The 21,267-nt window shown below is 41.3% G+C and overlaps 59 non-coding genes across 59 annotated transcripts; all 59 read right to left on the bottom strand.

The window, feature by feature from the left end:
* Window positions 1–138: 138 nt before the first annotated feature.
* LOC143700341 (5S ribosomal RNA) lies at window positions 139–257 on the bottom strand. Its single transcript, XR_013189233.1, has one exon. It is a non-coding gene; the product is annotated as a 5S ribosomal RNA (ribosomal RNA).
* Window positions 258–419: 162 nt separating this feature from the next.
* On the bottom strand, window positions 420–538 carry LOC143700003 (5S ribosomal RNA). The gene has a single exon (XR_013188909.1). It is a non-coding gene; the product is annotated as a 5S ribosomal RNA (ribosomal RNA).
* A 163-nt stretch (window positions 539–701) lies between these two features.
* On the bottom strand, window positions 702–820 carry LOC143700340 (5S ribosomal RNA). Its single transcript, XR_013189232.1, has one exon. It is a non-coding gene; the product is annotated as a 5S ribosomal RNA (ribosomal RNA).
* Window positions 821–982: 162 nt separating this feature from the next.
* LOC143700055 (5S ribosomal RNA) lies at window positions 983–1,101 on the bottom strand. The gene has a single exon (XR_013188957.1). It is a non-coding gene; the product is annotated as a 5S ribosomal RNA (ribosomal RNA).
* A 363-nt stretch (window positions 1,102–1,464) lies between these two features.
* Window positions 1,465–1,583, bottom strand: LOC143700339 (5S ribosomal RNA). The gene has a single exon (XR_013189231.1). It is a non-coding gene; the product is annotated as a 5S ribosomal RNA (ribosomal RNA).
* Window positions 1,584–1,946: 363 nt separating this feature from the next.
* On the bottom strand, window positions 1,947–2,065 carry LOC143700338 (5S ribosomal RNA). The gene has a single exon (XR_013189230.1). It is a non-coding gene; the product is annotated as a 5S ribosomal RNA (ribosomal RNA).
* A 162-nt stretch (window positions 2,066–2,227) lies between these two features.
* On the bottom strand, window positions 2,228–2,346 carry LOC143700337 (5S ribosomal RNA). Its single transcript, XR_013189229.1, has one exon. It is a non-coding gene; the product is annotated as a 5S ribosomal RNA (ribosomal RNA).
* A 371-nt stretch (window positions 2,347–2,717) lies between these two features.
* Window positions 2,718–2,836, bottom strand: LOC143700336 (5S ribosomal RNA). Its single transcript, XR_013189228.1, has one exon. It is a non-coding gene; the product is annotated as a 5S ribosomal RNA (ribosomal RNA).
* A 372-nt stretch (window positions 2,837–3,208) lies between these two features.
* LOC143700335 (5S ribosomal RNA) lies at window positions 3,209–3,327 on the bottom strand. The gene has a single exon (XR_013189227.1). It is a non-coding gene; the product is annotated as a 5S ribosomal RNA (ribosomal RNA).
* Window positions 3,328–3,699: 372 nt separating this feature from the next.
* On the bottom strand, window positions 3,700–3,818 carry LOC143700334 (5S ribosomal RNA). The gene has a single exon (XR_013189226.1). It is a non-coding gene; the product is annotated as a 5S ribosomal RNA (ribosomal RNA).
* A 162-nt stretch (window positions 3,819–3,980) lies between these two features.
* On the bottom strand, window positions 3,981–4,099 carry LOC143700332 (5S ribosomal RNA). The gene has a single exon (XR_013189224.1). It is a non-coding gene; the product is annotated as a 5S ribosomal RNA (ribosomal RNA).
* Window positions 4,100–4,261: 162 nt separating this feature from the next.
* LOC143700001 (5S ribosomal RNA) lies at window positions 4,262–4,380 on the bottom strand. The gene has a single exon (XR_013188907.1). It is a non-coding gene; the product is annotated as a 5S ribosomal RNA (ribosomal RNA).
* Window positions 4,381–4,543: 163 nt separating this feature from the next.
* On the bottom strand, window positions 4,544–4,662 carry LOC143700331 (5S ribosomal RNA). Its single transcript, XR_013189223.1, has one exon. It is a non-coding gene; the product is annotated as a 5S ribosomal RNA (ribosomal RNA).
* Window positions 4,663–4,824: 162 nt separating this feature from the next.
* On the bottom strand, window positions 4,825–4,943 carry LOC143700053 (5S ribosomal RNA). Its single transcript, XR_013188956.1, has one exon. It is a non-coding gene; the product is annotated as a 5S ribosomal RNA (ribosomal RNA).
* Window positions 4,944–5,306: 363 nt separating this feature from the next.
* On the bottom strand, window positions 5,307–5,425 carry LOC143700330 (5S ribosomal RNA). Its single transcript, XR_013189222.1, has one exon. It is a non-coding gene; the product is annotated as a 5S ribosomal RNA (ribosomal RNA).
* Window positions 5,426–5,797: 372 nt separating this feature from the next.
* On the bottom strand, window positions 5,798–5,916 carry LOC143700329 (5S ribosomal RNA). Its single transcript, XR_013189221.1, has one exon. It is a non-coding gene; the product is annotated as a 5S ribosomal RNA (ribosomal RNA).
* Window positions 5,917–6,078: 162 nt separating this feature from the next.
* On the bottom strand, window positions 6,079–6,197 carry LOC143700328 (5S ribosomal RNA). Its single transcript, XR_013189220.1, has one exon. It is a non-coding gene; the product is annotated as a 5S ribosomal RNA (ribosomal RNA).
* Window positions 6,198–6,359: 162 nt separating this feature from the next.
* LOC143700000 (5S ribosomal RNA) lies at window positions 6,360–6,478 on the bottom strand. The gene has a single exon (XR_013188905.1). It is a non-coding gene; the product is annotated as a 5S ribosomal RNA (ribosomal RNA).
* Window positions 6,479–6,641: 163 nt separating this feature from the next.
* On the bottom strand, window positions 6,642–6,760 carry LOC143700327 (5S ribosomal RNA). Its single transcript, XR_013189219.1, has one exon. It is a non-coding gene; the product is annotated as a 5S ribosomal RNA (ribosomal RNA).
* Window positions 6,761–6,922: 162 nt separating this feature from the next.
* On the bottom strand, window positions 6,923–7,041 carry LOC143700052 (5S ribosomal RNA). The gene has a single exon (XR_013188955.1). It is a non-coding gene; the product is annotated as a 5S ribosomal RNA (ribosomal RNA).
* A 372-nt stretch (window positions 7,042–7,413) lies between these two features.
* On the bottom strand, window positions 7,414–7,532 carry LOC143700326 (5S ribosomal RNA). The gene has a single exon (XR_013189218.1). It is a non-coding gene; the product is annotated as a 5S ribosomal RNA (ribosomal RNA).
* A 162-nt stretch (window positions 7,533–7,694) lies between these two features.
* Window positions 7,695–7,813, bottom strand: LOC143700325 (5S ribosomal RNA). Its single transcript, XR_013189217.1, has one exon. It is a non-coding gene; the product is annotated as a 5S ribosomal RNA (ribosomal RNA).
* A 162-nt stretch (window positions 7,814–7,975) lies between these two features.
* Window positions 7,976–8,094, bottom strand: LOC143700324 (5S ribosomal RNA). Its single transcript, XR_013189216.1, has one exon. It is a non-coding gene; the product is annotated as a 5S ribosomal RNA (ribosomal RNA).
* Window positions 8,095–8,466: 372 nt separating this feature from the next.
* On the bottom strand, window positions 8,467–8,585 carry LOC143700323 (5S ribosomal RNA). The gene has a single exon (XR_013189215.1). It is a non-coding gene; the product is annotated as a 5S ribosomal RNA (ribosomal RNA).
* A 162-nt stretch (window positions 8,586–8,747) lies between these two features.
* On the bottom strand, window positions 8,748–8,866 carry LOC143700321 (5S ribosomal RNA). Its single transcript, XR_013189213.1, has one exon. It is a non-coding gene; the product is annotated as a 5S ribosomal RNA (ribosomal RNA).
* Window positions 8,867–9,028: 162 nt separating this feature from the next.
* Window positions 9,029–9,147, bottom strand: LOC143699999 (5S ribosomal RNA). Its single transcript, XR_013188904.1, has one exon. It is a non-coding gene; the product is annotated as a 5S ribosomal RNA (ribosomal RNA).
* A 163-nt stretch (window positions 9,148–9,310) lies between these two features.
* On the bottom strand, window positions 9,311–9,429 carry LOC143700320 (5S ribosomal RNA). Its single transcript, XR_013189212.1, has one exon. It is a non-coding gene; the product is annotated as a 5S ribosomal RNA (ribosomal RNA).
* Window positions 9,430–9,591: 162 nt separating this feature from the next.
* On the bottom strand, window positions 9,592–9,710 carry LOC143700051 (5S ribosomal RNA). Its single transcript, XR_013188954.1, has one exon. It is a non-coding gene; the product is annotated as a 5S ribosomal RNA (ribosomal RNA).
* Window positions 9,711–10,073: 363 nt separating this feature from the next.
* On the bottom strand, window positions 10,074–10,192 carry LOC143700319 (5S ribosomal RNA). The gene has a single exon (XR_013189211.1). It is a non-coding gene; the product is annotated as a 5S ribosomal RNA (ribosomal RNA).
* A 372-nt stretch (window positions 10,193–10,564) lies between these two features.
* On the bottom strand, window positions 10,565–10,683 carry LOC143700318 (5S ribosomal RNA). Its single transcript, XR_013189210.1, has one exon. It is a non-coding gene; the product is annotated as a 5S ribosomal RNA (ribosomal RNA).
* A 162-nt stretch (window positions 10,684–10,845) lies between these two features.
* Window positions 10,846–10,964, bottom strand: LOC143700317 (5S ribosomal RNA). Its single transcript, XR_013189209.1, has one exon. It is a non-coding gene; the product is annotated as a 5S ribosomal RNA (ribosomal RNA).
* A 162-nt stretch (window positions 10,965–11,126) lies between these two features.
* LOC143699998 (5S ribosomal RNA) lies at window positions 11,127–11,245 on the bottom strand. Its single transcript, XR_013188903.1, has one exon. It is a non-coding gene; the product is annotated as a 5S ribosomal RNA (ribosomal RNA).
* A 163-nt stretch (window positions 11,246–11,408) lies between these two features.
* Window positions 11,409–11,527, bottom strand: LOC143700315 (5S ribosomal RNA). Its single transcript, XR_013189207.1, has one exon. It is a non-coding gene; the product is annotated as a 5S ribosomal RNA (ribosomal RNA).
* Window positions 11,528–11,689: 162 nt separating this feature from the next.
* LOC143700050 (5S ribosomal RNA) lies at window positions 11,690–11,808 on the bottom strand. Its single transcript, XR_013188953.1, has one exon. It is a non-coding gene; the product is annotated as a 5S ribosomal RNA (ribosomal RNA).
* Window positions 11,809–12,180: 372 nt separating this feature from the next.
* Window positions 12,181–12,299, bottom strand: LOC143700314 (5S ribosomal RNA). The gene has a single exon (XR_013189206.1). It is a non-coding gene; the product is annotated as a 5S ribosomal RNA (ribosomal RNA).
* A 162-nt stretch (window positions 12,300–12,461) lies between these two features.
* Window positions 12,462–12,580, bottom strand: LOC143700313 (5S ribosomal RNA). Its single transcript, XR_013189205.1, has one exon. It is a non-coding gene; the product is annotated as a 5S ribosomal RNA (ribosomal RNA).
* Window positions 12,581–12,742: 162 nt separating this feature from the next.
* On the bottom strand, window positions 12,743–12,861 carry LOC143700312 (5S ribosomal RNA). Its single transcript, XR_013189204.1, has one exon. It is a non-coding gene; the product is annotated as a 5S ribosomal RNA (ribosomal RNA).
* A 371-nt stretch (window positions 12,862–13,232) lies between these two features.
* On the bottom strand, window positions 13,233–13,351 carry LOC143700311 (5S ribosomal RNA). The gene has a single exon (XR_013189203.1). It is a non-coding gene; the product is annotated as a 5S ribosomal RNA (ribosomal RNA).
* Window positions 13,352–13,722: 371 nt separating this feature from the next.
* LOC143700309 (5S ribosomal RNA) lies at window positions 13,723–13,841 on the bottom strand. Its single transcript, XR_013189201.1, has one exon. It is a non-coding gene; the product is annotated as a 5S ribosomal RNA (ribosomal RNA).
* Window positions 13,842–14,212: 371 nt separating this feature from the next.
* Window positions 14,213–14,331, bottom strand: LOC143700308 (5S ribosomal RNA). Its single transcript, XR_013189200.1, has one exon. It is a non-coding gene; the product is annotated as a 5S ribosomal RNA (ribosomal RNA).
* Window positions 14,332–14,493: 162 nt separating this feature from the next.
* Window positions 14,494–14,612, bottom strand: LOC143700307 (5S ribosomal RNA). Its single transcript, XR_013189199.1, has one exon. It is a non-coding gene; the product is annotated as a 5S ribosomal RNA (ribosomal RNA).
* Window positions 14,613–14,774: 162 nt separating this feature from the next.
* LOC143699997 (5S ribosomal RNA) lies at window positions 14,775–14,893 on the bottom strand. The gene has a single exon (XR_013188902.1). It is a non-coding gene; the product is annotated as a 5S ribosomal RNA (ribosomal RNA).
* Window positions 14,894–15,056: 163 nt separating this feature from the next.
* Window positions 15,057–15,175, bottom strand: LOC143700306 (5S ribosomal RNA). Its single transcript, XR_013189198.1, has one exon. It is a non-coding gene; the product is annotated as a 5S ribosomal RNA (ribosomal RNA).
* Window positions 15,176–15,337: 162 nt separating this feature from the next.
* On the bottom strand, window positions 15,338–15,456 carry LOC143700048 (5S ribosomal RNA). The gene has a single exon (XR_013188951.1). It is a non-coding gene; the product is annotated as a 5S ribosomal RNA (ribosomal RNA).
* Window positions 15,457–15,819: 363 nt separating this feature from the next.
* Window positions 15,820–15,938, bottom strand: LOC143700305 (5S ribosomal RNA). Its single transcript, XR_013189197.1, has one exon. It is a non-coding gene; the product is annotated as a 5S ribosomal RNA (ribosomal RNA).
* Window positions 15,939–16,301: 363 nt separating this feature from the next.
* Window positions 16,302–16,420, bottom strand: LOC143700304 (5S ribosomal RNA). Its single transcript, XR_013189196.1, has one exon. It is a non-coding gene; the product is annotated as a 5S ribosomal RNA (ribosomal RNA).
* A 373-nt stretch (window positions 16,421–16,793) lies between these two features.
* LOC143700303 (5S ribosomal RNA) lies at window positions 16,794–16,912 on the bottom strand. Its single transcript, XR_013189195.1, has one exon. It is a non-coding gene; the product is annotated as a 5S ribosomal RNA (ribosomal RNA).
* A 370-nt stretch (window positions 16,913–17,282) lies between these two features.
* On the bottom strand, window positions 17,283–17,401 carry LOC143700302 (5S ribosomal RNA). Its single transcript, XR_013189194.1, has one exon. It is a non-coding gene; the product is annotated as a 5S ribosomal RNA (ribosomal RNA).
* A 162-nt stretch (window positions 17,402–17,563) lies between these two features.
* On the bottom strand, window positions 17,564–17,682 carry LOC143700301 (5S ribosomal RNA). Its single transcript, XR_013189193.1, has one exon. It is a non-coding gene; the product is annotated as a 5S ribosomal RNA (ribosomal RNA).
* Window positions 17,683–17,844: 162 nt separating this feature from the next.
* LOC143700300 (5S ribosomal RNA) lies at window positions 17,845–17,963 on the bottom strand. The gene has a single exon (XR_013189192.1). It is a non-coding gene; the product is annotated as a 5S ribosomal RNA (ribosomal RNA).
* A 363-nt stretch (window positions 17,964–18,326) lies between these two features.
* LOC143700297 (5S ribosomal RNA) lies at window positions 18,327–18,445 on the bottom strand. The gene has a single exon (XR_013189190.1). It is a non-coding gene; the product is annotated as a 5S ribosomal RNA (ribosomal RNA).
* Window positions 18,446–18,607: 162 nt separating this feature from the next.
* Window positions 18,608–18,726, bottom strand: LOC143700105 (5S ribosomal RNA). Its single transcript, XR_013189006.1, has one exon. It is a non-coding gene; the product is annotated as a 5S ribosomal RNA (ribosomal RNA).
* Window positions 18,727–18,888: 162 nt separating this feature from the next.
* On the bottom strand, window positions 18,889–19,007 carry LOC143700296 (5S ribosomal RNA). Its single transcript, XR_013189189.1, has one exon. It is a non-coding gene; the product is annotated as a 5S ribosomal RNA (ribosomal RNA).
* A 162-nt stretch (window positions 19,008–19,169) lies between these two features.
* LOC143700295 (5S ribosomal RNA) lies at window positions 19,170–19,288 on the bottom strand. The gene has a single exon (XR_013189188.1). It is a non-coding gene; the product is annotated as a 5S ribosomal RNA (ribosomal RNA).
* A 162-nt stretch (window positions 19,289–19,450) lies between these two features.
* LOC143699996 (5S ribosomal RNA) lies at window positions 19,451–19,569 on the bottom strand. Its single transcript, XR_013188901.1, has one exon. It is a non-coding gene; the product is annotated as a 5S ribosomal RNA (ribosomal RNA).
* A 163-nt stretch (window positions 19,570–19,732) lies between these two features.
* On the bottom strand, window positions 19,733–19,851 carry LOC143700294 (5S ribosomal RNA). Its single transcript, XR_013189187.1, has one exon. It is a non-coding gene; the product is annotated as a 5S ribosomal RNA (ribosomal RNA).
* Window positions 19,852–20,013: 162 nt separating this feature from the next.
* On the bottom strand, window positions 20,014–20,132 carry LOC143700047 (5S ribosomal RNA). The gene has a single exon (XR_013188950.1). It is a non-coding gene; the product is annotated as a 5S ribosomal RNA (ribosomal RNA).
* A 363-nt stretch (window positions 20,133–20,495) lies between these two features.
* On the bottom strand, window positions 20,496–20,614 carry LOC143700293 (5S ribosomal RNA). Its single transcript, XR_013189186.1, has one exon. It is a non-coding gene; the product is annotated as a 5S ribosomal RNA (ribosomal RNA).
* Window positions 20,615–20,986: 372 nt separating this feature from the next.
* Window positions 20,987–21,105, bottom strand: LOC143700292 (5S ribosomal RNA). The gene has a single exon (XR_013189185.1). It is a non-coding gene; the product is annotated as a 5S ribosomal RNA (ribosomal RNA).
* Window positions 21,106–21,267: the final 162 nt, after the last annotated feature.

The following is a 21,267-nucleotide window of genomic DNA, read 5'->3' as shown; positions in this document are numbered from 1 at the left end:
ATTTAAAAGGTTAGACCATTAGTGAAGAAAACTAAGAACAACTTTTGAAAAAACTCAAACTCTTTCATGCTTTCTGAAGAATCTCAGAGACTTTTTAAGGCTTTTTGAAGCTCAGGCACTCTTTTTTTTTTTTTTAAAAGCTTACAGCACCTGGTATTCCCAGGCGGTCTCCCATCCAAGTACTAACCAGGCCCGACCCTGCTTAGCTTCCGAGATCAGACGAGATCGGGCGTGCCCAAGGTGGTATGGCCGTAAGCGAATACTGCTGCCAAAATTGGGCTATTTAAAAGGTTAGACCATTAGTGAAGAAAACTAAGAACAACTTTTGAAAAAACTCAAACTCTTTCATGCTTTCTGAAGAATCTCAGAGACTTTTTAAGGCTTTTTGAAGCTCAGGCACTCTTTTTTTTTTTTTTAAAAGCTTACAGCACCTGGTATTCCCAGGCGGGCTCCCATCCAAGTACTAACCAGGCCCGACCCTGCTTAGCTTCCGAGATCAGACGAGATCGGGCGTGCCCAAGGTGGTATGGCCGTAAGCGAATACTGCTGCCAAAATTGGGCTATTTAAAAGGTTAGACCATTAGTGAAGAAAACTAAGAACAACTTTTGAAAAAACTCAAACTCTTTCATGCTTTCTGAAGAATCTCAGAGACTTTTTAAGGCTTTTTGAAGCTCAGGCACTCTTTTTTTTTTTTTTTAAAAGCTTACAGCACCTGGTATTCCCAGGCGGTCTCCCATCCAAGTACTAACCAGGCCCGACCCTGCTTAGCTTCCGAGATCAGACGAGATCGGGCGTGCCCAAGGTGGTATGGCCGTAAGCGAATACTGCTGCCAAAATTGGGCTATTTAAAAGGTTAGACCATTAGTGAAGAAAACTAAGAACAACTTTTGAAAAAACTCAAACTCTTTCATGCTTTCTGAAGAATCTCAGAGACTTTTTAAGGCTTTTTGAAGCTCAGGCACTCTTTTTTTTTTTTTTAAAAGCTTACAGCACCTGGTATTCCCAGGCGGTCTCCCATCCAAGTACTAAGCAGGCCCGACCCTGCTTAGCTTCCGAGATCAGACGAGATCGGGCGTGCCCAAGGTGGTATGGCCGTAAGCTAAAACTGCTGCCAAAATTGGGCTATTTAAAAGGTTAGACCATTAGTGAAGAAAACTAAGAACAACTTTTGAAAAAACTCAAGCTCTTTCGTGCTTTCTGAAGAATCTCAGAGACTTTTTAAGGCTTTTTGAAGAAGCTCAGGGACTCTTTTTTTTTTTTCTTAAAAAAGCTTACAACACCTAGTATTCCCATGCGGCCTCCCATCCAAGTACTAACCAGGCCTTATTTAAAAGCTTAGACCATTAGTGAAGAAGACTAAGAAGAACTTTTGAAAAAACTCAAACTCTTTCATGCTTTCTGAAGAATCTCAGAGACTTTTTAAGGCTTTTTGAAGCTCAGGCACTCTTTTTTTTTTTTTTAAAAGCTTACAGCACCTGGTATTCCCAGGCGGTCTCCCATCCAAGTACTAACCAGGCCCGACCCTGCTTAGCTTCCGAGATCAGACGAGATCGGGCGTGCCCAAGGTGGTATGGCCGTAAGCTAAAACTGCTGCCAAAATTGGGCTATTTAAAAGGTTAGACCATTAGTGAAGAAAACTAAGAACAACTTTTGAAAAAACTCAAGCTCTTTCATGCTTTCTGAAGAATCTCAGAGACTTTTTAAGGCTTTTTGAAGAAGCTCAGGGACTCTTTTTTTTTTTTCTTAAAAAAGCTTACAACACCTAGTATTCCCATGCGGCCTCCCATCCAAGTACTAACCAGGCCTTATTTAAAAGCTTAGACCATTAGTGAAGAAGACTAAGAAGAACTTTTGAAAAAACTCAAACTCTTTCATGCTTTCTGAAGAATCTCAGAGACTTTTTAAGGCTTTTTGAAGCTCAGGCACTCTTTTTTTTTTTTTTAAAAGCTTACAGCACCTGGTATTCCCAGGCGGTCTCCCATCCAAGTACTAACCAGGCCCGACCCTGCTTAGCTTCCGAGATCAGACGAGATCGGGCGTGCCCAAGGTGGTATGGCCGTAAGCGAATACTGCTGCCAAAATTGGGCTATTTAAAAGGTTAGACCATTAGTGAAGAAAACTAAGAACAACTTTTGAAAAAACTCAAACTCTTTCATGCTTTCTGAAGAATCTCAGAGACTTTTTAAGGCTTTTTGAAGCTCAGGCACTCTTTTTTTTTTTTTTAAAAGCTTACAGCACCTGGTATTCCCAGGCGGTCTCCCATCCAAGTACTAACCAGGCCCGACCCTGCTTAGCTTCCGAGATCAGACGAGATCGGGCGTGCCCAAGGTGGTATGGCCGTAAGCTAAAACTGCTGCCAAAATTGGGCTATTTAAAAGGTTAGACCATTAGTGAAGAAAACTAAGAACAACTTTTGAAAAAACTCAAGCTCTTTCATGCTTTCTGAAGAATCTCAGAGACTTTTTAAGGCTTTTTGAAGAAGCTCAGGGACTCTTTTTTTTTTTTCTTAAAAAAGCTTACAACACCTAGTATTCCCATGCGGCCTCCCATCCAAGTACTAACCAGGCCTTATTTAAAAGCTTAGACCATTAGTGAAGAAGACTAAGAAGAACTTTTGAAAAAACTCAAACTCTTTCATGCTTTCTGAAGAATCTCAGAGACTTTTTAAGGCTTTTTGAAGCTCAGGCACTCTTTTTTTTTTTTTTTTTTTTTTAAAAGCTTACAGCACCTGGTATTCCCAGGCGGTCTCCCATCCAAGTACTAACCAGGCCCGACCCTGCTTAGCTTCCGAGATCAGACGAGATCGGGCGTGCCCAAGGTGGTATGGCCGTAAGCTAAAACTGCTGCCAAAATTGGGCTATTTAAAAGGTTAGACCATTAGTGAAGAAAACTAAGAACAACTTTTGAAAAAACTCAAGCTCTTTCATGCTTTCTGAAGAATCTCAGAGACTTTTTAAGGCTTTTTGAAGAAGCTCAGGGACTCTTTTTTTTTTTTCTTAAAAAAGCTTACAACACCTAGTATTCCCATGCGGCCTCCCATCCAAGTACTAACCAGGCCTTATTTAAAAGCTTAGACCATTAGTGAAGAAGACTAAGAAGAACTTTTGAAAAAACTCAAACTCTTTCATGCTTTCTGAAGAATCTCAGAGACTTTTTAAGGCTTTTTGAAGCTCAGGCACTCTTTTTTTTTTTTTTTTTTTTTTTAAAAGCTTACAGCACCTGGTATTCCCAGGCGGTCTCCCATCCAAGTACTAACCAGGCCCGACCCTGCTTAGCTTCCGAGATCAGACGAGATCGGGCGTGCCCAAGGTGGTATGGCCGTAAGCGAATACTGCTGCCAAAATTGGGCTATTTAAAAGGTTAGACCATTAGTGAAGAAAACTAAGAACAACTTTTGAAAAAACTCAAGCTCTTTCATGCTTTCTGAAGAATCTCAGAGACTTTTTAAGGCTTTTTGAAGAAGCTCAGGGACTCTTTTTTTTTTTTCTTAAAAAAGCTTACAACACCTAGTATTCCCATGCGGCCTCCCATCCAAGTACTAACCAGGCCTTATTTAAAAGCTTAGACCATTAGTGAAGAAGACTAAGAAGAACTTTTGAAAAAACTCAAACTCTTTCATGCTTTCTGAAGAATCTCAGAGACTTTTTAAGGCTTTTTGAAGCTCAGGCACTCTTTTTTTTTTTTTTTTTTTTTTTAAAAGCTTACAGCACCTGGTATTCCCAGGCGGTCTCCCATCCAAGTACTAACCAGGCCCGACCCTGCTTAGCTTCCGAGATCAGACGAGATCGGGCGTGCCCAAGGTGGTATGGCCGTAAGCGAATACTGCTGCCAAAATTGGGCTATTTAAAAGGTTAGACCATTAGTGAAGAAAACTAAGAACAACTTTTGAAAAAACTCAAACTCTTTCATGCTTTCTGAAGAATCTCAGAGACTTTTTAAGGCTTTTTGAAGCTCAGGCACTCTTTTTTTTTTTTTTAAAAGCTTACAGCACCTGGTATTCCCAGGCGGTCTCCCATCCAAGTACTAACCAGGCCCGACCCTGCTTAGCTTCCGAGATCAGACGAGATCGGGCGTGCCCAAGGTGGTATGGCCGTAAGCGAATACTGCTGCCAAAATTGGGCTATTTAAAAGGTTAGACCATTAGTGAAGAAAACTAAGAACAACTTTTGAAAAAACTCAAACTCTTTCATGCTTTCTGAAGAATCTCAGAGACTTTTTAAGGCTTTTTGAAGCTCAGGCACTCTTTTTTTTTTTTTTAAAAGCTTACAGCACCTGGTATTCCCAGGCGGGCTCCCATCCAAGTACTAACCAGGCCCGACCCTGCTTAGCTTCCGAGATCAGACGAGATCGGGCGTGCCCAAGGTGGTATGGCCGTAAGCGAATACTGCTGCCAAAATTGGGCTATTTAAAAGGTTAGACCATTAGTGAAGAAAACTAAGAACAACTTTTGAAAAAACTCAAACTCTTTCATGCTTTCTGAAGAATCTCAGAGACTTTTTAAGGCTTTTTGAAGCTCAGGCACTCTTTTTTTTTTTTTTTAAAAGCTTACAGCACCTGGTATTCCCAGGCGGTCTCCCATCCAAGTACTAACCAGGCCCGACCCTGCTTAGCTTCCGAGATCAGACGAGATCGGGCGTGCCCAAGGTGGTATGGCCGTAAGCGAATACTGCTGCCAAAATTGGGCTATTTAAAAGGTTAGACCATTAGTGAAGAAAACTAAGAACAACTTTTGAAAAAACTCAAACTCTTTCATGCTTTCTGAAGAATCTCAGAGACTTTTTAAGGCTTTTTGAAGCTCAGGCACTCTTTTTTTTTTTTTTAAAAGCTTACAGCACCTGGTATTCCCAGGCGGTCTCCCATCCAAGTACTAAGCAGGCCCGACCCTGCTTAGCTTCCGAGATCAGACGAGATCGGGCGTGCCCAAGGTGGTATGGCCGTAAGCTAAAACTGCTGCCAAAATTGGGCTATTTAAAAGGTTAGACCATTAGTGAAGAAAACTAAGAACAACTTTTGAAAAAACTCAAGCTCTTTCGTGCTTTCTGAAGAATCTCAGAGACTTTTTAAGGCTTTTTGAAGAAGCTCAGGGACTCTTTTTTTTTTTTCTTAAAAAAGCTTACAACACCTAGTATTCCCATGCGGCCTCCCATCCAAGTACTAACCAGGCCTTATTTAAAAGCTTAGACCATTAGTGAAGAAGACTAAGAAGAACTTTTGAAAAAACTCAAACTCTTTCATGCTTTCTGAAGAATCTCAGAGACTTTTTAAGGCTTTTTGAAGCTCAGGCACTCTTTTTTTTTTTTTTAAAAGCTTACAGCACCTGGTATTCCCAGGCGGTCTCCCATCCAAGTACTAACCAGGCCCGACCCTGCTTAGCTTCCGAGATCAGACGAGATCGGGCGTGCCCAAGGTGGTATGGCCGTAAGCTAAAACTGCTGCCAAAATTGGGCTATTTAAAAGGTTAGACCATTAGTGAAGAAAACTAAGAACAACTTTTGAAAAAACTCAAGCTCTTTCATGCTTTCTGAAGAATCTCAGAGACTTTTTAAGGCTTTTTGAAGAAGCTCAGGGACTCTTTTTTTTTTTTCTTAAAAAAGCTTACAACACCTAGTATTCCCATGCGGCCTCCCATCCAAGTACTAACCAGGCCTTATTTAAAAGCTTAGACCATTAGTGAAGAAGACTAAGAAGAACTTTTGAAAAAACTCAAACTCTTTCATGCTTTCTGAAGAATCTCAGAGACTTTTTAAGGCTTTTTGAAGCTCAGGCACTCTTTTTTTTTTTTTTTTTTTTTTTAAAAGCTTACAGCACCTGGTATTCCCAGGCGGTCTCCCATCCAAGTACTAACCAGGCCCGACCCTGCTTAGCTTCCGAGATCAGACGAGATCGGGCGTGCCCAAGGTGGTATGGCCGTAAGCGAATACTGCTGCCAAAATTGGGCTATTTAAAAGGTTAGACCATTAGTGAAGAAAACTAAGAACAACTTTTGAAAAAACTCAAACTCTTTCATGCTTTCTGAAGAATCTCAGAGACTTTTTAAGGCTTTTTGAAGCTCAGGCACTCTTTTTTTTTTTTTTAAAAGCTTACAGCACCTGGTATTCCCAGGCGGTCTCCCATCCAAGTACTAACCAGGCCCGACCCTGCTTAGCTTCCGAGATCAGACGAGATCGGGCGTGCCCAAGGTGGTATGGCCGTAAGCGAATACTGCTGCCAAAATTGGGCTATTTAAAAGGTTAGACCATTAGTGAAGAAAACTAAGAACAACTTTTGAAAAAACTCAAACTCTTTCATGCTTTCTGAAGAATCTCAGAGACTTTTTAAGGCTTTTTGAAGCTCAGGCACTCTTTTTTTTTTTTTTAAAAGCTTACAGCACCTGGTATTCCCAGGCGGGCTCCCATCCAAGTACTAACCAGGCCCGACCCTGCTTAGCTTCCGAGATCAGACGAGATCGGGCGTGCCCAAGGTGGTATGGCCGTAAGCGAATACTGCTGCCAAAATTGGGCTATTTAAAAGGTTAGACCATTAGTGAAGAAAACTAAGAACAACTTTTGAAAAAACTCAAACTCTTTCATGCTTTCTGAAGAATCTCAGAGACTTTTTAAGGCTTTTTGAAGCTCAGGCACTCTTTTTTTTTTTTTTTAAAAGCTTACAGCACCTGGTATTCCCAGGCGGTCTCCCATCCAAGTACTAACCAGGCCCGACCCTGCTTAGCTTCCGAGATCAGACGAGATCGGGCGTGCCCAAGGTGGTATGGCCGTAAGCGAATACTGCTGCCAAAATTGGGCTATTTAAAAGGTTAGACCATTAGTGAAGAAAACTAAGAACAACTTTTGAAAAAACTCAAACTCTTTCATGCTTTCTGAAGAATCTCAGAGACTTTTTAAGGCTTTTTGAAGCTCAGGCACTCTTTTTTTTTTTTTTAAAAGCTTACAGCACCTGGTATTCCCAGGCGGTCTCCCATCCAAGTACTAAGCAGGCCCGACCCTGCTTAGCTTCCGAGATCAGACGAGATCGGGCGTGCCCAAGGTGGTATGGCCGTAAGCTAAAACTGCTGCCAAAATTGGGCTATTTAAAAGGTTAGACCATTAGTGAAGAAAACTAAGAACAACTTTTGAAAAAACTCAAGCTCTTTCGTGCTTTCTGAAGAATCTCAGAGACTTTTTAAGGCTTTTTGAAGAAGCTCAGGGACTCTTTTTTTTTTTTCTTAAAAAAGCTTACAACACCTAGTATTCCCATGCGGCCTCCCATCCAAGTACTAACCAGGCCTTATTTAAAAGCTTAGACCATTAGTGAAGAAGACTAAGAAGAACTTTTGAAAAAACTCAAACTCTTTCATGCTTTCTGAAGAATCTCAGAGACTTTTTAAGGCTTTTTGAAGCTCAGGCACTCTTTTTTTTTTTTTTTTTTTTTTTAAAAGCTTACAGCACCTGGTATTCCCAGGCGGTCTCCCATCCAAGTACTAACCAGGCCCGACCCTGCTTAGCTTCCGAGATCAGACGAGATCGGGCGTGCCCAAGGTGGTATGGCCGTAAGCGAATACTGCTGCCAAAATTGGGCTATTTAAAAGGTTAGACCATTAGTGAAGAAAACTAAGAACAACTTTTGAAAAAACTCAAACTCTTTCATGCTTTCTGAAGAATCTCAGAGACTTTTTAAGGCTTTTTGAAGCTCAGGCACTCTTTTTTTTTTTTTTAAAAGCTTACAGCACCTGGTATTCCCAGGCGGTCTCCCATCCAAGTACTAACCAGGCCCGACCCTGCTTAGCTTCCGAGATCAGACGAGATCGGGCGTGCCCAAGGTGGTATGGCCGTAAGCGAATACTGCTGCCAAAATTGGGCTATTTAAAAGGTTAGACCATTAGTGAAGAAAACTAAGAACAACTTTTGAAAAAACTCAAACTCTTTCATGCTTTCTGAAGAATCTCAGAGACTTTTTAAGGCTTTTTGAAGCTCAGGCACTCTTTTTTTTTTTTTTAAAAGCTTACAGCACCTGGTATTCCCAGGCGGTCTCCCATCCAAGTACTAACCAGGCCCGACCCTGCTTAGCTTCCGAGATCAGACGAGATCGGGCGTGCCCAAGGTGGTATGGCCGTAAGCTAAAACTGCTGCCAAAATTGGGCTATTTAAAAGGTTAGACCATTAGTGAAGAAAACTAAGAACAACTTTTGAAAAAACTCAAGCTCTTTCATGCTTTCTGAAGAATCTCAGAGACTTTTTAAGGCTTTTTGAAGAAGCTCAGGGACTCTTTTTTTTTTTTCTTAAAAAAGCTTACAACACCTAGTATTCCCATGCGGCCTCCCATCCAAGTACTAACCAGGCCTTATTTAAAAGCTTAGACCATTAGTGAAGAAGACTAAGAAGAACTTTTGAAAAAACTCAAACTCTTTCATGCTTTCTGAAGAATCTCAGAGACTTTTTAAGGCTTTTTGAAGCTCAGGCACTCTTTTTTTTTTTTTTTTTTTTTTTAAAAGCTTACAGCACCTGGTATTCCCAGGCGGTCTCCCATCCAAGTACTAACCAGGCCCGACCCTGCTTAGCTTCCGAGATCAGACGAGATCGGGCGTGCCCAAGGTGGTATGGCCGTAAGCGAATACTGCTGCCAAAATTGGGCTATTTAAAAGGTTAGACCATTAGTGAAGAAAACTAAGAACAACTTTTGAAAAAACTCAAACTCTTTCATGCTTTCTGAAGAATCTCAGAGACTTTTTAAGGCTTTTTGAAGCTCAGGCACTCTTTTTTTTTTTTTTAAAAGCTTACAGCACCTGGTATTCCCAGGCGGTCTCCCATCCAAGTACTAACCAGGCCCGACCCTGCTTAGCTTCCGAGATCAGACGAGATCGGGCGTGCCCAAGGTGGTATGGCCGTAAGCGAATACTGCTGCCAAAATTGGGCTATTTAAAAGGTTAGACCATTAGTGAAGAAAACTAAGAACAACTTTTGAAAAAACTCAAACTCTTTCATGCTTTCTGAAGAATCTCAGAGACTTTTTAAGGCTTTTTGAAGCTCAGGCACTCTTTTTTTTTTTTTTAAAAGCTTACAGCACCTGGTATTCCCAGGCGGGCTCCCATCCAAGTACTAACCAGGCCCGACCCTGCTTAGCTTCCGAGATCAGACGAGATCGGGCGTGCCCAAGGTGGTATGGCCGTAAGCGAATACTGCTGCCAAAATTGGGCTATTTAAAAGGTTAGACCATTAGTGAAGAAAACTAAGAACAACTTTTGAAAAAACTCAAACTCTTTCATGCTTTCTGAAGAATCTCAGAGACTTTTTAAGGCTTTTTGAAGCTCAGGCACTCTTTTTTTTTTTTTTTAAAAGCTTACAGCACCTGGTATTCCCAGGCGGTCTCCCATCCAAGTACTAACCAGGCCCGACCCTGCTTAGCTTCCGAGATCAGACGAGATCGGGCGTGCCCAAGGTGGTATGGCCGTAAGCGAATACTGCTGCCAAAATTGGGCTATTTAAAAGGTTAGACCATTAGTGAAGAAAACTAAGAACAACTTTTGAAAAAACTCAAACTCTTTCATGCTTTCTGAAGAATCTCAGAGACTTTTTAAGGCTTTTTGAAGCTCAGGCACTCTTTTTTTTTTTTTTAAAAGCTTACAGCACCTGGTATTCCCAGGCGGTCTCCCATCCAAGTACTAAGCAGGCCCGACCCTGCTTAGCTTCCGAGATCAGACGAGATCGGGCGTGCCCAAGGTGGTATGGCCGTAAGCTAAAACTGCTGCCAAAATTGGGCTATTTAAAAGGTTAGACCATTAGTGAAGAAAACTAAGAACAACTTTTGAAAAAACTCAAGCTCTTTCGTGCTTTCTGAAGAATCTCAGAGACTTTTTAAGGCTTTTTGAAGAAGCTCAGGGACTCTTTTTTTTTTTTCTTAAAAAAGCTTACAACACCTAGTATTCCCATGCGGCCTCCCATCCAAGTACTAACCAGGCCTTATTTAAAAGCTTAGACCATTAGTGAAGAAGACTAAGAAGAACTTTTGAAAAAACTCAAACTCTTTCATGCTTTCTGAAGAATCTCAGAGACTTTTTAAGGCTTTTTGAAGCTCAGGCACTCTTTTTTTTTTTTTTAAAAGCTTACAGCACCTGGTATTCCCAGGCGGTCTCCCATCCAAGTACTAACCAGGCCCGACCCTGCTTAGCTTCCGAGATCAGACGAGATCGGGCGTGCCCAAGGTGGTATGGCCGTAAGCTAAAACTGCTGCCAAAATTGGGCTATTTAAAAGGTTAGACCATTAGTGAAGAAAACTAAGAACAACTTTTGAAAAAACTCAAGCTCTTTCATGCTTTCTGAAGAATCTCAGAGACTTTTTAAGGCTTTTTGAAGAAGCTCAGGGACTCTTTTTTTTTTTTCTTAAAAAAGCTTACAACACCTAGTATTCCCATGCGGCCTCCCATCCAAGTACTAACCAGGCCTTATTTAAAAGCTTAGACCATTAGTGAAGAAGACTAAGAAGAACTTTTGAAAAAACTCAAACTCTTTCATGCTTTCTGAAGAATCTCAGAGACTTTTTAAGGCTTTTTGAAGCTCAGGCACTCTTTTTTTTTTTTTTTTTTTTTTTAAAAGCTTACAGCACCTGGTATTCCCAGGCGGTCTCCCATCCAAGTACTAACCAGGCCCGACCCTGCTTAGCTTCCGAGATCAGACGAGATCGGGCGTGCCCAAGGTGGTATGGCCGTAAGCGAATACTGCTGCCAAAATTGGGCTATTTAAAAGGTTAGACCATTAGTGAAGAAAACTAAGAACAACTTTTGAAAAAACTCAAACTCTTTCATGCTTTCTGAAGAATCTCAGAGACTTTTTAAGGCTTTTTGAAGCTCAGGCACTCTTTTTTTTTTTTTTAAAAGCTTACAGCACCTGGTATTCCCAGGCGGTCTCCCATCCAAGTACTAACCAGGCCCGACCCTGCTTAGCTTCCGAGATCAGACGAGATCGGGCGTGCCCAAGGTGGTATGGCCGTAAGCGAATACTGCTGCCAAAATTGGGCTATTTAAAAGGTTAGACCATTAGTGAAGAAAACTAAGAACAACTTTTGAAAAAACTCAAACTCTTTCATGCTTTCTGAAGAATCTCAGAGACTTTTTAAGGCTTTTTGAAGCTCAGGCACTCTTTTTTTTTTTTTTAAAAGCTTACAGCACCTGGTATTCCCAGGCGGGCTCCCATCCAAGTACTAACCAGGCCCGACCCTGCTTAGCTTCCGAGATCAGACGAGATCGGGCGTGCCCAAGGTGGTATGGCCGTAAGCGAATACTGCTGCCAAAATTGGGCTATTTAAAAGGTTAGACCATTAGTGAAGAAAACTAAGAACAACTTTTGAAAAAACTCAAACTCTTTCATGCTTTCTGAAGAATCTCAGAGACTTTTTAAGGCTTTTTGAAGCTCAGGCACTCTTTTTTTTTTTTTTTAAAAGCTTACAGCACCTGGTATTCCCAGGCGGTCTCCCATCCAAGTACTAACCAGGCCCGACCCTGCTTAGCTTCCGAGATCAGACGAGATCGGGCGTGCCCAAGGTGGTATGGCCGTAAGCGAATACTGCTGCCAAAATTGGGCTATTTAAAAGGTTAGACCATTAGTGAAGAAAACTAAGAACAACTTTTGAAAAAACTCAAACTCTTTCATGCTTTCTGAAGAATCTCAGAGACTTTTTAAGGCTTTTTGAAGCTCAGGCACTCTTTTTTTTTTTTTTAAAAGCTTACAGCACCTGGTATTCCCAGGCGGTCTCCCATCCAAGTACTAAGCAGGCCCGACCCTGCTTAGCTTCCGAGATCAGACGAGATCGGGCGTGCCCAAGGTGGTATGGCCGTAAGCTAAAACTGCTGCCAAAATTGGGCTATTTAAAAGGTTAGACCATTAGTGAAGAAAACTAAGAACAACTTTTGAAAAAACTCAAGCTCTTTCGTGCTTTCTGAAGAATCTCAGAGACTTTTTAAGGCTTTTTGAAGAAGCTCAGGGACTCTTTTTTTTTTTTCTTAAAAAAGCTTACAACACCTAGTATTCCCATGCGGCCTCCCATCCAAGTACTAACCAGGCCTTATTTAAAAGCTTAGACCATTAGTGAAGAAGACTAAGAAGAACTTTTGAAAAAACTCAAACTCTTTCATGCTTTCTGAAGAATCTCAGAGACTTTTTAAGGCTTTTTGAAGCTCAGGCACTCTTTTTTTTTTTTTTTTTTTTTTTAAAAGCTTACAGCACCTGGTATTCCCAGGCGGTCTCCCATCCAAGTACTAACCAGGCCCGACCCTGCTTAGCTTCCGAGATCAGACGAGATCGGGCGTGCCCAAGGTGGTATGGCCGTAAGCGAATACTGCTGCCAAAATTGGGCTATTTAAAAGGTTAGACCATTAGTGAAGAAAACTAAGAACAACTTTTGAAAAAACTCAAACTCTTTCATGCTTTCTGAAGAATCTCAGAGACTTTTTAAGGCTTTTTGAAGCTCAGGCACTCTTTTTTTTTTTTTTAAAAGCTTACAGCACCTGGTATTCCCAGGCGGTCTCCCATCCAAGTACTAACCAGGCCCGACCCTGCTTAGCTTCCGAGATCAGACGAGATCGGGCGTGCCCAAGGTGGTATGGCCGTAAGCGAATACTGCTGCCAAAATTGGGCTATTTAAAAGGTTAGACCATTAGTGAAGAAAACTAAGAACAACTTTTGAAAAAACTCAAACTCTTTCATGCTTTCTGAAGAATCTCAGAGACTTTTTAAGGCTTTTTGAAGCTCAGGCACTCTTTTTTTTTTTTTTAAAAGCTTACAGCACCTGGTATTCCCAGGCGGTCTCCCATCCAAGTACTAACCAGGCCCGACCCTGCTTAGCTTCCGAGATCAGACGAGATCGGGCGTGCCCAAGGTGGTATGGCCGTAAGCTAAAACTGCTGCCAAAATTGGGCTATTTAAAAGGTTAGACCATTAGTGAAGAAAACTAAGAACAACTTTTGAAAAAACTCAAGCTCTTTCATGCTTTCTGAAGAATCTCAGAGACTTTTTAAGGCTTTTTGAAGAAGCTCAGGGACTCTTTTTTTTTTTTCTTAAAAAAGCTTACAACACCTAGTATTCCCATGCGGCCTCCCATCCAAGTACTAACCAGGCCTTATTTAAAAGCTTAGACCATTAGTGAAGAAGACTAAGAAGAACTTTTGAAAAAACTCAAACTCTTTCATGCTTTCTGAAGAATCTCAGAGACTTTTTAAGGCTTTTTGAAGCTCAGGCACTCTTTTTTTTTTTTTTTTTTTTTTAAAAGCTTACAGCACCTGGTATTCCCAGGCGGTCTCCCATCCAAGTACTAACCAGGCCCGACCCTGCTTAGCTTCCGAGATCAGACGAGATCGGGCGTGCCCAAGGTGGTATGGCCGTAAGCTAAAACTGCTGCCAAAATTGGGCTATTTAAAAGGTTAGACCATTAGTGAAGAAAACTAAGAACAACTTTTGAAAAAACTCAAGCTCTTTCATGCTTTCTGAAGAATCTCAGAGACTTTTTAAGGCTTTTTGAAGAAGCTCAGGGACTCTTTTTTTTTTTTCTTAAAAAAGCTTACAACACCTAGTATTCCCATGCGGCCTCCCATCCAAGTACTAACCAGGCCTTATTTAAAAGCTTAGACCATTAGTGAAGAAGACTAAGAAGAACTTTTGAAAAAACTCAAACTCTTTCATGCTTTCTGAAGAATCTCAGAGACTTTTTAAGGCTTTTTGAAGCTCAGGCACTCTTTTTTTTTTTTTTTTTTTTTTAAAAGCTTACAGCACCTGGTATTCCCAGGCGGTCTCCCATCCAAGTACTAACCAGGCCCGACCCTGCTTAGCTTCCGAGATCAGACGAGATCGGGCGTGCCCAAGGTGGTATGGCCGTAAGCGAATACTGCTGCCAAAATTGGGCTATTTAAAAGGTTAGACCATTAGTGAAGAAAACTAAGAACAACTTTTGAAAAAACTCAAGCTCTTTCATGCTTTCTGAAGAATCTCAGAGACTTTTTAAGGCTTTTTGAAGAAGCTCAGGGACTCTTTTTTTTTTTTCTTAAAAAAGCTTACAACACCTAGTATTCCCATGCGGCCTCCCATCCAAGTACTAACCAGGCCTTATTTAAAAGCTTAGACCATTAGTGAAGAAGACTAAGAAGAACTTTTGAAAAAACTCAAACTCTTTCATGCTTTCTGAAGAATCTCAGAGACTTTTTAAGGCTTTTTGAAGCTCAGGCACTCTTTTTTTTTTTTTTTTTTTTTTAAAAGCTTACAGCACCTGGTATTCCCAGGCGGTCTCCCATCCAAGTACTAACCAGGCCCGACCCTGCTTAGCTTCCGAGATCAGACGAGATCGGGCGTGCCCAAGGTGGTATGGCCGTAAGCGAATACTGCTGCCAAAATTGGGCTATTTAAAAGGTTAGACCATTAGTGAAGAAAACTAAGAACAACTTTTGAAAAAACTCAAACTCTTTCATGCTTTCTGAAGAATCTCAGAGACTTTTTAAGGCTTTTTGAAGCTCAGGCACTCTTTTTTTTTTTTTTAAAAGCTTACAGCACCTGGTATTCCCAGGCGGTCTCCCATCCAAGTACTAACCAGGCCCGACCCTGCTTAGCTTCCGAGATCAGACGAGATCGGGCGTGCCCAAGGTGGTATGGCCGTAAGCGAATACTGCTGCCAAAATTGGGCTATTTAAAAGGTTAGACCATTAGTGAAGAAAACTAAGAACAACTTTTGAAAAAACTCAAACTCTTTCATGCTTTCTGAAGAATCTCAGAGACTTTTTAAGGCTTTTTGAAGCTCAGGCACTCTTTTTTTTTTTTTTAAAAGCTTACAGCACCTGGTATTCCCAGGCGGGCTCCCATCCAAGTACTAACCAGGCCCGACCCTGCTTAGCTTCCGAGATCAGACGAGATCGGGCGTGCCCAAGGTGGTATGGCCGTAAGCGAATACTGCTGCCAAAATTGGGCTATTTAAAAGGTTAGACCATTAGTGAAGAAAACTAAGAACAACTTTTGAAAAAACTCAAACTCTTTCATGCTTTCTGAAGAATCTCAGAGACTTTTTAAGGCTTTTTGAAGCTCAGGCACTCTTTTTTTTTTTTTTTAAAAGCTTACAGCACCTGGTATTCCCAGGCGGTCTCCCATCCAAGTACTAACCAGGCCCGACCCTGCTTAGCTTCCGAGATCAGACGAGATCGGGCGTGCCCAAGGTGGTATGGCCGTAAGCGAATACTGCTGCCAAAATTGGGCTATTTAAAAGGTTAGACCATTAGTGAAGAAAACTAAGAACAACTTTTGAAAAAACTCAAACTCTTTCATGCTTTCTGAAGAATCTCAGAGACTTTTTAAGGCTTTTTGAAGCTCAGGCACTCTTTTTTTTTTTTTTAAAAGCTTACAGCACCTGGTATTCCCAGGCGGTCTCCCATCCAAGTACTAAGCAGGCCCGACCCTGCTTAGCTTCCGAGATCAGACGAGATCGGGCGTGCCCAAGGTGGTATGGCCGTAAGCTAAAACTGCTGCCAAAATTGGGCTATTTAAAAGGTTAGACCATTAGTGAAGAAAACTAAGAACAACTTTTGAAAAAACTCAAGCTCTTTCGTGCTTTCTGAAGAATCTCAGAGACTTTTTAAGGCTTTTTGAAGAAGCTCAGGGACTCTTTTTTTTTTTTCTTAAAAAAGCTTACAACACCTAGTATTCCCATGCGGCCTCCCATCCAAGTACTAACCAGGCCTTATTTAAAAGCTTAGACCATTAGTGAAGAAGACTAAGAAGAACTTTTGAAAAAACTCAAACTCTTTCATGCTTTCTGAAGAATCTCAGAGACTTTTTAAGGCTTTTTGAAGCTCAGGCACTCTTTTTTTTTTTTTTAAAAGCTTACAGCACCTGGTATTCCCAGGCGGTCTCCCATCCAAGTACTAACCAGGCCCGACCCTGCTTAGCTTCCGAGATCAGACGAGATCGGGCGTGCCCAAGGTGGTATGGCCGTAAGCTAAAACTGCTGCCAAAATTGGGCTATTTAAAAGGTTAGACCATTAGTGAAGAAAACTAAGAACAACTTTTGAAAAAACTCAAGCTCTTTCATGCTTTCTGAAGAATCTCAGAGACTTTTTAAGGCTTTTTGAAGAAGCTCAGGGACTCTTTTTTTTTTTTCTTAAAAAAGCTTACAACACCTAGTATTCCCATGCGGCCTCCCATCCAAGTACTAACCAGGCCTTATTTAAAAGCTTAGACCATTAGTGAAGAAGACTAAGAAGAACTTTTGAAAAAACTCAAACTCTTTCATGCTTTCTGAAGAATCTCAGAGACTTTTTAAGGCTTTTTGAAGCTCAGGCACTCTTTTTTTTTTTTTTAAAAGCTTACAGCACCTGGTATTCCCAGGCGGTCTCCCATCCAAGTACTAACCAGGCCCGACCCTGCTTAGCTTCCGAGATCAGACGAGATCGGGCGTGCCCAAGGTGGTATGGCCGTAAGCTAAAACTGCTGCCAAAATTGGGCTATTTAAAAGGTTAGACCATTAGTGAAGAAAACTAAGAACAACTTTTGAAAAAACTCAAGCTCTTTCATGCTTTCTGAAGAATCTCAGAGACTTTTTAAGGCTTTTTGAAGAAGCTCAGGGACTCTTTTTTTTTTTTCTTAAAAAAGCTTACAACACCTAGTATTCCCATGCGGCCTCCCATCCAAGTACTAACCAGGCCTTATTTAAAAGCTTAGACCATTAGTGAAGAAGACTAAGAAGAACTTTTGAAAAAACTCAAACTCTTTCATGCTTTCTGAAGAATCTCAGAGACTTTTTAAGGCTTTTTGAAGCTCAGGCACTCTTTTTTTTTTTTTTTTTTTTTTTTAAAAGCTTACAGCACCTGGTATTCCCAGGCGGTCTCCCATCCAAGTACTAACCAGGCCCGACCCTGCTTAGCTTCCGAGATCAGACGAGATCGGGCGTGCCCAAGGTGGTATGGCCGTAAGCTAAAACTGCTGCCAAAATTGGGCTATTTAAAAGGTTAGACCATTAGTGAAGAAAACTAAGAACAACTTTTGAAAAAACTCAAGCTCTTTCATGCTTTCTGAAGAATCTCAGAGACTTTTTAAGGCTTTTTGAAGAAGCTCAGGGACTCTTTTTTTTTTTTCTTAAAAAAGCTTACAACACCTAGTATTCCCATGCGGCCTCCCATCCAAGTACTAACCAGGCCTTATTTAAAAGCTTAGACCATTAGTGAAGAAGACTAAGAAGAACTTTTGAAAAAACTCAAACTCTTTCATGCTTTCTGAAGAATCTCAGAGACTTTTTAAGGCTTTTTGAAGCTCAGGCACTCTTTTTTTTTTTTTTTTTTTTTAAAAGCTTACAGCACCTGGTATTCCCAGGCGGTCTCCCATCCAAGTACTAACCAGGCCCGACCCTGCTTAGCTTCCGAGATCAGACGAGATCGGGCGTGCCCAAGGTGGTATGGCCGTAAGCGAATACTGCTGCCAAAATTGGGCTATTTAAAAGGTTAGACCATTAGTGAAGAAAACTAAGAACAACTTTTGAAAAAACTCAAACTCTTTCATGCTTTCTGAAGAATCTCAGAGACTTTTTAAGGCTTTTTGAAGCTCAGGCACTCTTTTTTTTTTTTTTAAAAGCTTACAGCACCTGGTATTCCCAGGCGGTCTCCCATCCAAGTACTAACCAGGCCCGACCCTGCTTAGCTTCCGAGATCAGACGAGATCGGGCGTGCCCAAGGTGGTATGGCCGTAAGCGAATACTGCTGCCAAAATTGGGCTATTTAAAAGGTTAGACCATTAGTGAAGAAAACTAAGAACAACTTTTGAAAAAACTCAAACTCTTTCATGCTTTCTGAAGAATCTCAGAGACTTTTTAAGGCTTTTTGAAGCTCAGGCACTCTTTTTTTTTTTTTTAAAAGCTTACAGCACCTGGTATTCCCAGGCGGTCTCCCATCCAAGTACTAACCAGGCCCGACCCTGCTTAGCTTCCGAGATCAGACGAGATCGGGCGTGCCCAAGGTGGTATGGCCGTAAGCTAAAACTGCTGCCAAAATTGGGCTATTTAAAAGGTTAGACCATTAGTGAAGAAAACTAAGAACAACTTTTGAAAAAACTCAAGCTCTTTCATGCTTTCTGAAGAATCTCAGAGACTTTTTAAGGCTTTTTGAAGAAGCTCAGGGACTCTTTTTTTTTTTTCTTAAAAAAGCTTACAACACCTAGTATTCCCATGCGGCCTCCCATCCAAGTACTAACCAGGCCTTATTTAAAAGCTTAGACCATTAGTGAAGAAGACTAAGAAGAACTTTTGAAAAAACTCAAACTCTTTCATGCTTTCTGAAGAATCTCAGAGACTTTTTAAGGCTTTTTGAAGCTCAGGCACTCTTTTTTTTTTTTTTAAAAGCTTACAGCACCTGGTATTCCCAGGCGGTCTCCCATCCAAGTACTAACCAGGCCCGACCCTGCTTAGCTTCCGAGATCAGACGAGATCGGGCGTGCCCAAGGTGGTATGGCCGTAAGCGAATAGTGCTGCCAAAATTGGGCTATTTAAAAGGTTAGACCATTAGTGAAGAAAACTAAGAACAACTTTTGAAAAAACTCAAACTCTTTCATGCTTTCTGAAGAATCTCAGAGACTTTTTAAGGCTTTTTGAAGCTCAGGCACTCTTTTTTTTTTTTTAAAAAGCTTACAGCACCTGGTATTCCCAGGCGGTCTCCCATCCAAGTACTAACCAGGCCCGACCCTGCTTAGCTTCCGAGATCAGACGAGATGGGGCGTGCCCAAGGTGGTATGGCCGTAAGCGAATACTGCTGCCAAAATTGGGCTATTTAAAAGGTTAGACCATTAGTGAAGAAAACTAAGAACAACTTTTGAAAAAACTCAAACTCTTTCATGCTTTCTGAAGAATCTCAGAGACTTTTTAAGGCTTTTTGAAGCTCAGGCACTCTTTTTTTTTTTTTTAAAAGCTTACAGCACCTGGTATTCCCAGGCGGTCTCCCATCCAAGTACTAACCAGGCCCGACCCTGCTTAGCTTCCGAGATCAGACGAGATCGGGCGTGCCCAAGGTGGTATGGCCGTAAGCGAATACTGCTGCCAAAATTGGGCTATTTAAAAGGTTAGACCATTAGTGAAGAAAACTAAGAACAACTTTTGAAAAAACTCAAACTCTTTCATGCTTTCTGAAGAATCTCAGAGACTTTTTAAGGCTTTTTGAAGCTCAGGCACTCTTTTTTTTTTTTTTAAAAGCTTACAGCACCTGGTATTCCCAGGCGGTCTCCCATCCAAGTACTAACCAGGCCCGACCCTGCTTAGCTTCCGAGATCAGACGAGATCGGGCGTGCCCAAGGTGGTATGGCCGTAAGCGAATACTGCTGCCAAAATTGGGCTATTTAAAAGGTTAGACCATTAGTGAAGAAAACTAAGAACAACTTTTGAAAAAACTCAAACTCTTTCATGCTTTCTGAAGAATCTCAGAGACTTTTTAAGGCTTTTTGAAGCTCAGGCACTCTTTTTTTTTTTTTTAAAAGCTTACAGCACCTGGTATTCCCAGGCGGGCTCCCATCCAAGTACTAACCAGGCCCGACCCTGCTTAGCTTCCGAGATCAGACGAGATCGGGCGTGCCCAAGGTGGTATGGCCGTAAGCGAATACTGCTGCCAAAATTGGGCTATTTAAAAGGTTAGACCATTAGTGAAGAAAACTAAGAACAACTTTTGAAAAAACTCAAACTCTTTCATGCTTTCTGAAGAATCTCAGAGACTTTTTAAGGCTTTTTGAAGCTCAGGCACTCTTTTTTTTTTTTTTTAAAAGCTTACAGCACCTGGTATTCCCAGGCGGTCTCCCATCCAAGTACTAACCAGGCCCGACCCTGCTTAGCTTCCGAGATCAGACGAGATCGGGCGTGCCCAAGGTGGTATGGCCGTAAGCGAATACTGCTGCCAAAATTGGGCTATTTAAAAGGTTAGACCATTAGTGAAGAAAACTAAGAACAACTTTTGAAAAAACTCAAACTCTTTCATGCTTTCTGAAGAATCTCAGAGACTTTTTAAGGCTTTTTGAAGCTCAGGCACTCTTTTTTTTTTTTTTAAAAGCTTACAGCACCTGGTATTCCCAGGCGGTCTCCCATCCAAGTACTAAGCAGGCCCGACCCTGCTTAGCTTCCGAGATCAGACGAGATCGGGCGTGCCCAAGGTGGTATGGCCGTAAGCTAAAACTGCTGCCAAAATTGGGCTATTTAAAAGGTTAGACCATTAGTGAAGAAAACTAAGAACAACTTTTGAAAAAACTCAAGCTCTTTCGTGCTTTCTGAAGAATCTCAGAGACTTTTTAAGGCTTTTTGAAGAAGCTCAGGGACTCTTTTTTTTTTTTCTTAAAAAAGCTTACAACACCTAGTATTCCCATGCGGCCTCCCATCCAAGTACTAACCAGGCCTTATTTAAAAGCTTAGACCATTAGTGAAGAAGACTAAGAAGAACTTTTGAAAAAACTCAAACTCTTTCATGCTTTCTGAAGAATCTCAGAGACTTTTTAAGGCTTTTTGAAGCTCAGGCACTCTTTTTTTTTTTTTTAAAAGCTTACAGCACCTGGTATTCCCAGGCGGTCTCCCATCCAAGTACTAACCAGGCCCGACCCTGCTTAGCTTCCGAGATCAGACGAGATCGGGCGTGCCCAAGGTGGTATGGCCGTAAGCTAAAACTGCTGCCAAAATTGGGCTATTTAAAAGGTTAGACCATTAGTGAAGAAAACTAAGAACAACTTTTGAAAAAACTCAAGCTCTTTCATGCTTTCTGAAGAATCTCAGAGACTTTTTAAGGCTTTTTGAAGAAGCTCAGGGACTCTTTTTTTTTTTTCTTAAAAAAGCTTACAACACCTAGTATTCCCATGCGGCCTCCCATCCAAGTACTAACCAGGCCTTATTTAAAAGCTTAGACCATTAGTGAAGAAGACTAAGAAGAACTTTTGAAAAAACTCAAACTCTTTCATGCTTTCTGAAGAATCTCAGAGACTTTTTAAGGCTTTTTGAAGCTCAGGCACTCTTTTTTTTTTTTTTTTTTTTTTTAAAAGCTTACAGCACCTGGTATTCCCAGGCGGTCTCCCATCCAAGTACTAACCAGGCCCGACCCTGCTTAGCTTCCGAGATCAGACGAGATCGGGCGTGCCCAAGGTGGTATGGCCGTAAGCGAATAGTGCTGCCAAAATTGGGCTATTTAAAAGGTTAGACCATTAGTGAAGAAAACTAAGAACAACTTTTGAAAAAACTCAAACTCTTTCATGCTTTCTGAAGAATCTCAGAGACTTTTTAAGGCTTTTTGAAGCTCAGGCACTCTTTTTTTTTTTTTAAAA

The sequence above is a fragment of the Siphateles boraxobius genome, unplaced genomic scaffold (assembly GCF_051911475.1).
Source record: "Siphateles boraxobius isolate OS27281-9 unplaced genomic scaffold, OSU_SipBor_1 317, whole genome shotgun sequence".
NCBI classification, from domain to species: domain Eukaryota; kingdom Metazoa; phylum Chordata; class Actinopteri; order Cypriniformes; family Leuciscidae; genus Siphateles; species Siphateles boraxobius.
Note: the sequence above shows the minus strand (reverse complement) of the source record. Positions and strands in the feature narration are given on the sequence as shown.